A 16049-nucleotide genomic window follows, 5' to 3' on the forward strand; every position below is an offset into this window, starting at 1 on the left:
TAACGACGTTCCACTAAGACCAAGCACGAATTTACTCATGGTTTTAATGTATTTTGCATAACTGAAAAACTGTATGCCGTAATAAGTTAAAATTTTGTACGTAGACGAAGTGCAGTCTTCGTCTACGTACAAAAGGGGAGATGGTTGTGCATCTCCCTTTTTGGTGCGCACAGAGGTTCCAAAAGAAACGATTACACTTTTTCTTTTTTTGAGCCGAATCGGTGTAGTTTTCAATAACGACTAAGAAACATATTTTTCTCGATTATGTTCGATTCGATCGAATATATCTACCAGTCACGTAGTGAGATATTTTCTTCTGTGTGAAGTAAAGGAAATTTCTGGCTTTACTTTTGGTTGGTAGAATTCGTTCGAATCGAATCATCAATTATGTTAGGTTGAATGTGCTCCTGAAATGATGTTATGAATGGACGCCCACTTGGTAAAAAATTGAGCGACAAATATTTCACTAGTACAGTTGCTAAATTGTTATTTCAGTATTATTTTTTAGAAAAATTACTTCTGGAATAAAATTTTGTGAAAATGCAATTATTAGGTTGATTAAAAGTTATTCAACGTAACTTGCTATCTTTTAATGGCATATTCAACTCGATTGGGTTCAATTTGATGGAATGTTATCTACCAGTAGCGTAGTGAGAAATTTCAACTGGATGAGGCAATGCAAATTTTTGCTACTCTATTGGTAGATACAATCTTATTCGATTGGATCGAATTATGTTTGGGTTGAATAGGCCACTTCAACTTAAAATGTTTCAGTTGTACTTGAATTTTTTCAATAGTGCGATTTTCTTTAAATAAAAACACGAGTTCACAGAATTTCCCGGTCAAACTCGCTTAATATATATTGTGAAATACAGAGTGCTGTTTAAAAAGTTAAATTGTCTCAAGGAAGAAATAAGTTCCCTAATGCAGCTAAAAATAAAACACGTATTTAATTTACATTTTAAACTGCCGAACTTAGAACCTCTGAACTCCTATTTTGCAGTTTACTAAACACATCTTGTCGTAAAACAAAATATTTTAAAAATTAACCTAATTGACATAGATATACATTTCAAATTTACATCACATTGCTGAAAGTAGTATTAAGGAATCACCATCGTCTTTGGGCAAAAAGTTTAATTAATTGAGTGTTGGTCAACTTTGAATTATTTTGTTTCGGTCGAACGTCTAATTTAATTTAGCGTGGAGGGTTCGATGTTTCAAGGCTTTTCAAAATACGAAAAAAATGAATTTCAGTTCATGTCTGGAAATTTAAATACAAACGATATCAGGAAAAAGTCTTTCATAACTCGAGCTTGGACATAAGTACTTTCATTTCTTTTCAATAAAAGAAATCTTGAAACGCATCTGCAGAAATTTTTTACAGTTTTACTACTTAACAGTCATTTAACTCAATATTTTTTAAATCAATTTATTTGACACATGTAGAGATTTTAAAATTTATATCACATTGCTGGACAGTTGTATTACAGAATTCTCGTTTTTATATGCAAGTCGATTCTATTGTAAAATTCCATAAAAATTTAATTTATAAAAGCTATTTTTTACATTTATAAACTTTATCAGTTGAAAACAAATTATATATATCCCCTTCAACACTAAATTCTCTTGGATAATATTTTTCTAGTATAAGACCCCCCCCCCTCCTCTCTTCCCTTTTATCATCAAATATACCTAAAATGCTTTTAAGATATTTTTTTTTAAATTTACGGCGAGATTATCCGAGTCTCCTTCCTCTAACGTCTTCAAGTTCAGCTCAAAACTGTACTCTTAAAATTAAATTTTGAAACATTGAGGTTGGATATCCCATTAAAACCCCTAATGATGTTTTTAATTCTTCACCTCTGAGTCGTTTTCGGAGGGAATCATTCATGAAAACTCTTACTCTTATTGATTACTAAACATCCATCTAAAATTGCAATTTTAAAACTCCAGTTTAAATTATTTTTCTAGAACCTCCCCCCCCCCCTTCGTTTTCTCACCTTTACATCACTCAAAGACAGCTTACACGTTATTTCCAAAACATCAGCTTCAACAAATATCTCGGGAAAGTATCCCTACACTTTTGCCCGAACATTAAAAATATGGCCTAAAATTGCGTTATTAAAGCTAAAATTATTTTTTTTAAATTTAAAGCCCTGAAAATTCCGTGGTCCCCTGAGCCTCTCTTTTCTAGTGTTAAACAGATTGCATAAAATATATGTATAATATTGAAATATTTCTTTAATATCTGCAACAGAATGCACTTTTTACTTATCTAATAATTACACGTTTTTCGTCAAAATGTTCATCATATGTTATTTAATTTTAGTTCATCAAGTTGTACATTTTTTTTTAAAGTAGGACACGGTCATTTTTCAAAATATAATTGTTTTTATTTGCGTGTTGAACAGCAATTTGAAAAATTGATTTAAATAAGGCAAAAAAAAATTAAATTTCTCAGAATTATCTTCTAAACCAGTGGTTTTAAACCTTTTGTTTGCCAGTCCTATTTTTGAACAATTCCAGGTTCGATATATATATACTTAGACAAACACATGCATTTATACAAGCCTATATAAGCTTTAGTAGTTTCAGAAATCAGATCAAGGTAGCTGATATAACTTTTTGTATACATTTCGAGCTCAGATTGGAAATTCAAATATCATTTTTTTTTGCTTTACTATGCATTTGTGTTAAATTTAAATTGTGAGCATAATCGATGGTCAAACCCCTGGATTACAATTGTATAATTTTTAAATTTAGTTATTTAGGTTCTTCTATAACTTAAACAGTATAATGAATAAAAGTTTATTTAAAACAAAATGTGAATGCTCAGATATGTACGAGGGCTTAATGCACAAATGCTAACGCATAATGTACGCAAAATATGGAGCTCAACGATCTGCGAGTGCTAAGTCAATTTTCAAATGCTTAAGCATAATGTAATGAATAGTAATAGAAATAAGTAACTTGCATGAAATTATTCACAACCAGACCAGAACAGTTACAGATGAAAATTCTGAAATCGACATCAATGTTTACTAATACGTTCTGCGTAGCTTCGCAGAATTTGGCACACGTGATGAAATACGTCACAATTGCGCAGCACAAAGTTTTTTCAATTAAGTTTATGAGTGAGGGTATTGAAAAAAGGTAACAAAATTTGCAGTAAAAATAACGTCATTTAATTTAATAGTGTATACATACAGCATATAGTACAACCAACCAAACTTTATCTAGCCATCCTCGTTACAGCAAAGAAAGCAATGATTTTACAAGTGTGTCCAAATGTGACCAAACATGCTTTCAAATGTGTTGACGAACCATCTGCTGCCTGGACTCTTGTGTTGGCACACGAGGTTCGATATCCAGAACACATTCCTTCCGACGGAGCTTATTCAGAATTCTTCATAATGCACATTCACATATTAGGATCACTTTTTCTGAAACAAAGTGTTCCAAATTGTGCAGGTTTATTTGCAGTGTACGAATTCATTAAAACGAAAGAAAGGCGGCATTAAACCAGGCTCACATGTCTTTTGCCTTGCCTATAAAAAGAAACTTTAGGAAATCACTGAAAATTCACACGCAATTCTCTATGAGGACAACTGACCTGAAATTGCCGAGGCTATCTTGACGAGGCAGTGAGCCCAATTTTGAACTTTCATGGACAAACCAAAAACAAAGACGTATGCACATTGAAAGAATGCACGTAAGTATTAGGGTCATATTTGAATTACTTTCTGGTTTTGGATAATTGACAATTACTAAGTCCATTTTAAAACAAAGACTTTAAAAATAAATTTAACTGCAAAAATGGATGTATAGATAGTAAATTGTAAGCAATATATGCCTCAAATGAGTTAACACTCAAATGTGTGCGATGACAATCAACATAAACTTTCCTCTGGAACATCCTTCCCAACCCTTAAATTCACCCTTTTTTAGAACAATACGTATTCTTAATATTTCGCACAAATCAGTCTATTATTTATTGAAAGATATCCAATGATTGCTTTTCAAAACATAATTTCCAAAACAGAACAGTAGTAGCTATAGCCCGCAATAATAAAAAAAAAAGAAAACTAAAGAACAAGTTTAACCGTTACTGCTGCTCAGCTAATTTCTGTAGATATAGTTCCAATCAAAATGAATGGGACATATTTAAAAAAAAATATTTTACGCAAAAATAATAAAGCATTAAAATGAGTCAGAAACACAGAAAAATATCATTCCCACTAAAATATGAAGAACTATTCTATTTTCAGTAAAACACACACACACACACACACACGCGCGCGCGCGCAAAAAAAAATAGAAAAGGAAAAAAAACTAGAAATAGTAACACAAACAGAAGTATGAGGAAGAGGTTCATATAGTATTACCGTGAAGAGGCATTATTTTACTTTGTTGAATATTCTTATGAAATCAGAGTTTTTGCTTTCGACAGCAAGGAACCCTTTTTTATATTTGGAATTCCTGTCGGAATCATCTAATTATATAATTGTTCATTTAATATTATATACAAGGCATATTATCCATCGGTATTAAAAATGAAGTTTCATTTTAAAAATGTGTTTTGATAAAATGCAAGGCTTGCTTGGAAGTTTTATGATTCGGAAGTTTGAAATTAATGATAAAAAACTTTTGAAGATATAATTTTAAAGTACAGTATATGAACGTGCACATTGTGTCGCATTAAAAAAATAAAAACTTAACCGCAACGCAACAAAAAAAAAGTAACAAATACATTATTAAAAATAAAAAGTATATATATTCACAATCGTTTTCTTATAAATCATTCGAAATATAGCACCATAACCCTAAAATGAGTAAAAAAGCATAATACGTAAAAGAGGCGTAACTAATAAATACAAACATTAGTTTTATGTTATTTCTCCACTTCATATTTAGTCAATCAATAGTGTTGAAGGAAAAATTAAAGCATTTATTGTAACTAATATATCATTTCATCATAATCAATGTTTAAAATAAAAAAAATCAATTGTTAACTAGAATACACTATTTCCTTCATTTAAAAATTACCAACAGTACTAAAAGAAGTCAGATTGAATTTTTATTAACTTGGTGATTTTATTTTCTTTATGTGAAGCAGATTAGCCACATTCTTGATCATTGAAGACCCTCCCCTCTTCCGAAAAAATACAAAACGTGGTCATATTAATTAATCTTAAGTTCGTTTTAAAACAAGGTTTTAAAAAAAAATGTTTGGACGTATGATTTTAACGTACAACTAAAAAAATACACCACAATATTATCTTAAAATCCTTTACCTGTAGAAACTCCGTATCCATATAGCAGGAATAAACTCACAAATATTCTAATCCAGTTTCTTGAACTAATGCAGCACAAATCCCCGTTCATATTTATAGAGTATTTATTTAATTTCAAATCACGTTTTCCAACAACACCAACTCAAAAGTAAGAAATCCTAATGGTACTTAAACTTCACTAATCCTCCTCGAGTTGCAATGACATTTTCTTCACTGCAGAAGAACTCTGCTGGTCACAGAAAAACTTTTACAGGCGTGAAAGCACCGCACTCACTGGCTGACAGTTGCCGGACTACTGAGCGACCGGATTGTGCGGGATGCGAGCGGAGTTTGTGGCAGTATCAGGGAGTGCGATTTGCAGACTCTAGTTCTGCGGGCGGAGCTACTGCTTGCAGAGGGGTGGTGGTCAGGATCGATTCTAGGGCAAATCTTTGGTTTTCTTCGACTTTATAGTGTCATTAATCTTAATTCGGACATATGACTGAAATGTATGTTTCAACGAAACACTCAGACGCAACTGAAAACGAAAAAATATATACATATATAAAATGTTTAAGAAAAAAATAGATAAATAAAACTTATACTCGTTTTCCAATGATTAAAAGTTTGCGAAAAGGATAATTGCCGCCTTTCGCTCACTCTATTTTTCTAAAAGCAGTAATGTTACACAAATTTCAGTTTACCTTTTCAGATTTTCTTTTTCATTAACTATCAAAATCAACATGATTTTATAATACAAAAGACTTTGTAAAAGACAACTGGATGCTTCACTTGCGTCCATAAAAGAAAAAGTAGAAAAAACTTATGAAGAAGAAGGTGTTATCTATAGGAGTAAATATGCCCTCGTGTTACAATTTCTGTCACTACATGGTCAGAAAAGTACTGATCAAAAAATTTAATATAAATTCACTTGCTAAGCATTGATAAAGCACTATTAAAGCAGAAAAGAGGATTTTTTTTAAACAGGTGGGGTTATTCGATTAAAAATTGAGGCATACACTTAATATTTATCGTCAGCAGCATTGAGTGTTTAAAATTAATTATTATTTTTTACTGTAATTTTCCTTTCTGGCAACCCTTGATTTTGATCATTGTCGTATGTTGTAAAAATTATTTTTTTTCTATTCTTAGATTCTGAGGTCTGTTATCATAAGATAAAAATGTCTGATAACAGTTATTCTCAATTATGTTGTTTCCGAAATTTTAAAAGTATTTTTTCCTGAAAGATCATGCTTAAAAATATAGGATTTATACATTTTCTTTAAAAATAATTTGACAACGCTTAACAGTATTTAACAATTATTTTCATTGTTAATTGAAATGCTGGGAAAAAACTGTTGGGAAAATGAAAGCATTTTTCTGGCTCCATGTTATTTTTTCGCCTATTCTATCAATTTCAGTGACTAAAAGCAGTACATTTGTCTGAAGGAATCAACCCCAATCAAGTTTAATGAAATGGATTTCTTCTTGACGACCTACTTTGCTGTTCGGAAAACAATTTACATTTTAATGCAAATTTTGAAAGAATTATCCTAACTTGGAACATGTAAAATTGGTGATTAATGTCCCATCAAACATTTATAAAGCATTTTTTACTGTAATGAAACTTTTGGGTTTCATTTGTCACCTAAGTTCTTTGAACCAAAGCGGAAGAAGAAATCAATGGAGGGTAAAAATATAGGACATCAAATATCAACTGAGGCATTGACAAGCAAAGGGATGTAGGTGAACATTTTCAACTTTTGAGTAAAAGGCATTTAAAGTTCTGGTCATAGGTAGGACATAATTGAAAACTTTTTCCAATTAATGCCGTATAGCAGCAGCTACCAGGGTTACTGGTACTATCTCTTTCTCCAAAACATAGGAGAACTTCACCTACCGTTTGTACTGGTTGTTTCAAAATTTTACATTTTGGCACTTACATTTTTTCTCATTGCTTTAATTACGTTTAAGTGAGAAACAAGCAATTCGTGATAGCTAAAAAAAAGAAAAAAAATCTATCGTACACATCTTGTCGTATCTTGCAATAACTGGGCGGTTTATCGTACTCATCTAATTGTACTTTGCAAAAATTTTGGAGTTAATCGTACTCATCTAATTGTACCTTGCAATGATTCTGGGTTACTCTTAGGAATAAATTTTGAGATAATATACAATATTGCAAAGCATTGTAATATTGTATACAATATTACAAATGATAGAAATATTTTGATGTTGTAAAACACTAAAGGATATTTTTTAAATAATTTTTATTTTCATGTTTTTCAGTTGCACTACTTTTATTAAAATAGTTCATTTTGCATCCAAGCTATTCTTATGTGCAGAGTTTACTTAAACCAAACTAATTATTGATTTTAGAATGATTTAATACTATTTGCTCAATTATTTCAGATTATTATGCAATTCTTTAACCTTGTATTTGTTTATTTATTTTTTCGTTTTATACCAAATACAAAAAAAAAAGAGAAAGAAGAAAAAAATCAAGTGGGACAGTAAAATAAAGAAAGTAAACATCAATGTGAAGAATAAATGTTATGCTGTTGATTGCAAAAGTTATATCCAAAAAGTTATTTCCCGATGCGGAAAAAATAATTGAGTTGAACTTAAGTTGAAACACATAAGTGTAATCACATTAAAATTAAAGTGGGAAAAATTCAAATGAAAAAAGAAAACAAGGTGTGTCGTAAAGACACACGATTAATGTTTAATTAAAATTTATCCCTGTAAAACAAAAAATTTTCATCGATCATTTTTATACATAATCGTTTTAATACACATACTAATATATCTGCAGAGTGCTATATGACCAAAATTTTTGTGGATCAATCAGCAGGGTATTAAGATTCAATCCCATCGAAAATAGGATCAAGTCCTGACAAAAGCGGTTCGCGCATTTTTACAACAAAACTATATATTTTAGGGAATAAAATAGATTATAAACAACGAGAACATTAAAAAATACTTAAAATACGTTGATTGTACACACCTGTTTCAATAAATGCTCTGTTAATAACCAACAGCTATACTCAACGTAGTCTACGGAACCATGAACAAAGAGGGGGGAAAAAAGGCACGAAGAGCGCGAGTAAAACTTTTCCTCACAAAAAAACAAAAAAAAAACAACAAGAACGAGCTGATGTGTGCCTTACAAGACTTCCTTTTGCTAAAATTTAACGTCATTTTCCCATTATTGGTAATTTTAATGTGATTCAATAGTTTACTCTCTAAATATCACTAACAGTGGACAAATTGAAACCAGATTTTAAAAAAAAGCCAAATTTGTCGCCAAGTTGGTGACAAAATTTGGCGACCAAAAGACTGGCGATATGTCGCCAAGTGTCCGCCAAATTAAAACACCACATGAGTTTACATCGAACTTAACAATGATTTCCCCCAAAAAATGGGCAAAAGACCACCACAGAAACTTCCGAATTCAAACAAAAGAGGAGGTGTACAACTAGACTTCACTATTAGTCTACGTACCAAATTTCAACTTTCTAGGATATACCGTTCTTGAGTTATGCGACATACATCCGCACAAACATACATACGTACATACAGACGTCACAAGAAAACTCGTTGTAACTAATTCGGTAATCGTCAAAATGGATATTTCGCGTTCTTCGGCACTTATCCACGTGTGGTGGAGTCGAAAAAAAGAAAAAAACTCAACATTCATTCGGTGGTTAGCAAAATGAAAATTGAGGTCGATTTTTGTGTGAAAATTCTTTCGCGAATACAATACTTCCTTTTTTGTAAAATGAAATAAAAAAGTCACTAAAAATTCAAAAGCCCAAGCATACAAATTTTTACTTCAAAAGCTTTCCATAATTGGCAAAACTTGAAAACATATGTTATATCAAATGTTAAAAGAAACGTTTACTCGAGAAAATTTTTGTTTAAAGATTGTTTAAAATGGATATAAGACTGAAATTTTAAAAATTGATATGACATTTAGTTAAGAATGTATTTGTCATATGTTTCTGCAAATTAAGGTGATGAAAGAAAACTTTTCAAATCTTATTTGAAACGAAGATTGTGTGGACATTATAATCTACATTTCATTTTTTAAGCATAAATTTCCTTCGAGTAAATAGGCATTTTACAAATTAAATTTCCTATTTTACGTGCATTTTAACCAATGCTACACATATTTGTAGTTGACAAAATTAATTTATAAAATTTGACTTTAAAAAATGCTTTCTGAAATTAGATTAGTACCGAAAAATGCGTTGAATATCGTAACAAATGTTCAACAAAAACTTAAAACTTTTTTTGGCAGAAACCTGTTTTTTTTTTTGTTTTTTTTTTTCGCATTTTCAAATTAAGTTTTTATGCAACGTAGAGTCTTTTTAAGCTTTTCCCCCGCAAGAATGTTATTAACATATTAGTCTCCAGGAACATGATAAGCTGGGAAGTTTTGGATTCTCTTCGATTCTAAAATCTGCGTGCTCTTTCAAAGTTATAGACAGTATGAGATATTTGTGGCCCCTTTGAACAAAATACTTGGAGTTGGAGTATTATTACGATGATTTTGTGAATGGTTTTATGCGTTGCGTTTCTCTGTTGTTTCATTTTTCCTTTTTTTTCCCCAAAACAAATTTTGACCCATACTGTGATTTGCCATACATATGCTAGCGCAGCGAGCATCTATTGCCTGTATCGATGAGGTTCATGGTAAAGAGTACATGCATATAAACTAACTAGTAGCACATGAACGGCTTTGCCCGTAGTAGAAAACTGAAAGGTCTTTTGGATCGCCTGTATATTTGCAAATAATATATGGTGACATTCTCGCCCATTGGCTCGGCACATGTTACGGTTCCACGTAATGATAACTTCGTAATTTACTCGTCCACTCTACCATAATTTTGCTCGGGAAAATGTTCTTAAAATTGGAATAGAAATGAAAAAACAAAATCGAATTTTCAAAAAATCGCTTTGAGGTGCACACCCCCATGCTACAAACTAATTCTGTGCTAAATTTCATGAAAATCGACAGAACGGTTTAGACGCTATGCGCGTCACAGATATCCTAACAGAGAGAGATCCAGACATCTAGACTTTCAGCTTTATTATTAGTAATATAATAATAATAAAGAATAGTTCAAAAGCTTCAACTGAAAATTTTGCGAATATATGAGCCAAATTAATTTATTCATCAAATATTGACAGACAGAGAGACAGATCCGGACAGAAAGACTTTCATTTTTATTATTAGTAAATATACAATACTATCACACTGGCAATATCTTTTAAAATCATTATTTCTTTGTGGTTGACCCACTCCTCTTTCTTCTCGTTGTGTGTCTACACACATATATTTTCGTATGCAGTCAAATTTCTATATCTTGAAATCCCTAGGAACCAGCTAAGACCTTCGAGTTATTGATAGTTAATGTTACATAAAGTTCCCATAGTCTTTTAAAGAGTTTGAGACCAAATGAAAACTTTAGAGATAGCAAGATAAAAAATAAATTTAAAAAAAATCGAGTTTTGAGGCTTCGAGTTACCGAGATTCGTCTGCGTAACGTGATAACGTTGCTGTGGAAACGAACAAATTATTGTGTTAATCTGCGAAAAGTTATCCATATAAGTATGTATGATCCAGTACATCCCATAAACCTTAAACACATGACTTCGCGTCGTAAGTTAATATTCACTTTTTATGACAAAATTTGAAGAATTTGTAAAGTTTAATATGACATAGAATTACGCAGGACAATTATTTATTGCACTGTTCATAGATTAAACTATCATTTGGTTTAGAGCATGGAAAGATCTTAGCTAACCCATTAAGATTTAAAGATGATAAAAACCTTATATTATTTGACGTTCCTCTTGTAGTCTTTTTAATTAACAAAATTGTTCTTACAGACAGACAAAACTTAATTTTATTTGTTAAGTTTCGTTTTGATTCACTGCGCTGATCAAATATACCCCGTTTTACGATGATGGGGACGTTTTTCTTGGTGTGTTTAGTCACTGAAACTAATGGAATGAGCGGACGAAAAAAAAAAAATTATTATTTATTATTTTCCCAACATTTAATTTTTGGTTACTATTATTTTTTGGATGTCACATTTCTAAAATAAAATAATTCATCGTGTGACGTCACAAGTGAAGACAACCTTCTTGAATCAAAGTGTGTGGTTGTCTTTTCCTGCAATATAACATTGGTTCTTTACTTCCAATTACCAGAACGATAACTGTAAGTTAAGTTAAAAAAAACTCATTTGGCGAAGTTTCGCAATGTCCTGAAACTTGGTTCTGGTAGCCCCAGCGACTTGTTCACTTGTGACGTCAGCAGCTAAAATAAAGACAGTGACTGTAAGTATTTTAAGATTAGTTTTTGAAGAAAAAATAAAAAGGTCAAAGTTAAGGAGAAAAGGTATTTCACCCATCTTTTCCCCCTTCTTTTAAAACTATATATATATATATATATATATATATATATATATATATATATATATATATATATATATATATATATATATATATATATATATATATATATATATATATATAAGAAAAATGAGAAACAACCCAATTACATTTAGGCGTTAAAACTAAAACAAATGTAAGTGCAAAATTAGGAAATGGTTTTTTCATAAAAACCTCAAAAAGTTTTTTAATTATCTATACATCAATGACAAACAGTGAGAAAGTTTTGTCTTCGGAAACCATAATTGCTTCATTCTTTATATCAGGAGTCAAACAGAAATACAAAAATGCGGAACAGTCTAACTGCAATCTTGTTTTATACAAAACGTAACAATAAAAGAGGAATCTGATGAAAAATTAATGCTCCCATTTCCTTTAGCAGTCACGTCTTGTCGTTTCCTATTAAACTTTTTATATTTTCGTCTTCATAAAATATAATCCAAAACTTACAAATGGACCTACGTCACGAAGGATAGAAACTTTAGTGTTTGTTGGAATCGCCAAAGCAAAAGTAACACGAACGTTATTTTATGTATAAATGATGTTCTGGTTTATAATTTCCAGTGTTGGACGGAAATAACTATGTTTCATGTTACAAATGCAACAAAAAGAGACAAGTTAAAAGTAATAAGCAAAACTATTGACTAATTATTTTCAATAAAAATGTATGTTTGATTTTTTGTGACATTTTTTCATTAGATCTTGAAGCAATCTTTGCCACTATAACTCATGCACATTTATTTTCGGAACTTGCACGATGTAACAAATGTTTCAAAATTGTTTCTTATGGTAAATCAGAAACATTATAATTGCAGGTTGTTATAAATATAAAAGTTATAAATAACTTTTCAGAATTATGTTTGTGCGAAAATAATGCTTACTTTACAATCTGTATTTTGCCTGTTCTACGCGTCCAACACGTAAAACCGGTAGGACGGAAATTCAATTTGTACATGTAAAAAAAAATCATATATTTCGGTTCCAGGTCTTGTTTTTAGTACATGCTTTATAAATAATGTATTGTACCATATTAGCATTCGATATTCTACACTTCACTACCTTTAAATAACACTAAAATATAATTTAACATTACTTACGAAAACTGATTATATTATTTTTAGCTATCAATCATTAATCTTAAAAACTTATGAATAAAATATATTTTTACTTATTAACCATTTGCTTTCGACAACGTAAATATCGAAACACAGTCGTATAACATCCGAGTGATGTAATATTGAGAGTTGTTCGAAACAAACTTTAAAATGAATAATAAGATGACGACGCCGTCTTTAAGGAAAACGTTGATAAGTAGTCAAATTTAAACGAAGAATTAATACATTTTTATCGAAGTATAACTCCAGAGGTTAAGAAACGGCTTCCAATTGAATAATATGCATACGAGTTCTAGACACTTTTTTTTGCTGAACGTAATGGTGCTCAAAATGTGTGTTTAGTAGTGACAATCACATATGTAATTACGTGGACTCAAATTAATCCATATGTGAGTAACCGGTATGTGAGTCTTGAAGTGAGCACATAAATCTAACCAAATAGTATTCTAAACTAACTGACTCAAAGACTTGAAATGTTGATTTTGTGAACTGTCTAATACATTATTTTTTCATGTACCCCCCTTTTCTTTGTACTCCCTCCCCCATATATTAGGTTTTACTAAAAATTTCCAATAACGGGGATATTTACTCGATTTGAGGTTCAAAAAATAAGTATCAGTGCATGCTCAAAAAGAAAGGAAAGAAACAGAAAAAAAGTTCAACATTTTAAAAATTTCACGTGATAATTTAAGGATCTATGTGCATATTTGTCAGAGAGTTAAATATATATTCATGAAACGGCGCTATAACATAGAGATTGTACGCTGAACAAATTGTTACAAATATTATCCCATTTTGTTCTCATCAATACATAAATATATTAAAAATGAAATATATTTACATTTACTGTTTAGAATAAAATTTGAAATTTCGTCCAATGGGGTTGAATAAAATATTTGAAATGTTTTACCAGATGTTTGAAATAAATTTGTATAAAACAAAATGTTTTTAAAAACCTATTAGTCAGAAAACTAAACGTATGCATGCCAGTTTGCTCAAAAATGTCACAGGGATAATCATATCATTCCAAATTTGCGGCCAGGTAAATAAAACCTTTTTGTGTAAAATAGCGTTTTATTATATTTAAAGTAACAATAAAAGACCTAAATTAGAATAGGGTCGGCTGGAGTGAGTAGGATCCCTTTTGAGAAAGTTTTCGAAACCTTATACAGAAGTTTTGAAACAAAAAAAAAAAAAAATAATAACTTATTGTCTTACTTTATCTTGGACAGTATTAATGAACTAAAGTTAATCATTATTTTCTAAATTAATGCTAGTAATCTTTACGATTGTAATTTGTAAAAACACCATATTGGTGTCTCACTTACACCATAATCCCATAATAAGGGGTAAATGGGTCACCCACCCCCCTTTTAAATAAATTTCAATCAAGCATGTCTAAAAAAGGGATAAGGATTATTAACTTCATAAAGAATGTAAAATTTTAGTATGTGTTTTTTTTTTTTTTTTGCAAACGCATCTGTTTACGAGATATTTGCGAGATTTTTAAATCTGTATGACAGAAAATTTTTAAACAAAAAACAAAACAATTACATCTGTGAAATTTATTGAAAACCTATAGATACACATTTAACTTTTAACATACAGAAGTGTGTTGAATAAACGTAATACAGTTGATTAAGGTGGATTTCAGTAAATTAACCAAAAGTAGAAACTGAAAAAGAAATTGTAAATAGGCTTCATCCTTAATAATAATTCCAACACTTTCTGCACCAGGCCAATAAAAACTCACTATTTCTATTCGTTCTTGCAACAGTTTTCTTTTCTTTTTTTTGTATCATCAACTTCCAACATTAGACCTACTTTATGGTTTACTTTGAAGTAAGTTTAACAAATAGATAATCACCAGCTTTAGCAGTTTTTGTAGCTGTAAATAAAATAAATTCCTACTAGGTTATCATAATTATCTTGTATTTCACTAATACAAATATTTAATCAAAGCTTTTAATTTTGAAATCATCAATATTATAGGGGCACCCACTTATAGCAAAAACTTACGGGATAAGTGGGAGCCTTCCTGTTAAAAACTTATAATAATGTTTTATGCAAAAATTGTTGTTGTTGTATTAACTTTAAGTTAATCTATACACGGAAAAAACGAATGATCATAACATATATATATATATATATATATATATATATATATATATATATATATATATATATATATATATTAAAAACTAACCTGGGAATACTTCTTTAAAAACTTTTGCTTGAACACGCAATTAAAAAAAAATTTTTTTTAAAGATTTTTTTTTGTTACTAAGTGCTACCACCTATAAAAAATTCCACGAATCCCTAATGTATGCAAAATCCATTTTTGTGATAAATAACAACATGATCAGAGTAAAAAAGTCACAAAACTTGATCCATATTTCAGTTTTAGGGGGTTGGCCCCCACATACCCCAACCAACCCCATAATTTATTACAAATATTTTTGGTTGTATTTTAAATATTGTTTAAAATATTTGAAAGTAATTGAGTTAAACTGCAGTAAGTTATCGCACTTAAGCCAAAGCTGTGGCAGAACTGAATATGTGGATGTCCTAACCGGGACTGTCGATATATTGCATGTAATCAAGTTATTTGAATTCCGAAACAACTTTTTTTCTCCGAAAGAAGTTACAAATTGTGCGGCATTCAACTGTTGACAAGAAGTGTTTGAGATCAACAGGATTAGCTCGAATGAGCGAGAGGGAGATATAGTTAGAGTTGATATAAAATAGTTTTTCGTGGTGGATTTTTATCATGATCGATTGCGCAGCTTCGTGGACGTGTTTTGTGCGTAAAAATTATCATTTATGTTTATCTATGTTTCGTCGTGTTGTATAACCTTTATTTTTCGAGTATGATTCTTTAAATGTGTGTCAGCAATGGTTTTAAATCATTGCTTTAGAGAAACTGAAAAAACTAAAATTCGCAAAAAACTTTCTTTGAGAAAAAAATAAAAGAAAATTCAATTTTTACAGGTTTAAAAACATAAATAAATAAAACTATTTAATTTATTTTTAGTAGAAACAGTCTTTTTTTCCTTAAAAGTTGTTTTCTCAAACCAACTTTAAGTGTATTTTCATTGCGATTTGAGTTTCATTCGAAATTAATAAAAGAAAAGAAATGCATTTTTTTTGCAAACTAAATTAATAAAAAAAAAGAGAAGGAGAGAAATAAAAT

This window comes from Uloborus diversus, chromosome 7 (assembly GCF_026930045.1).
Source record: "Uloborus diversus isolate 005 chromosome 7, Udiv.v.3.1, whole genome shotgun sequence".
NCBI classification, from domain to species: domain Eukaryota; kingdom Metazoa; phylum Arthropoda; class Arachnida; order Araneae; family Uloboridae; genus Uloborus; species Uloborus diversus.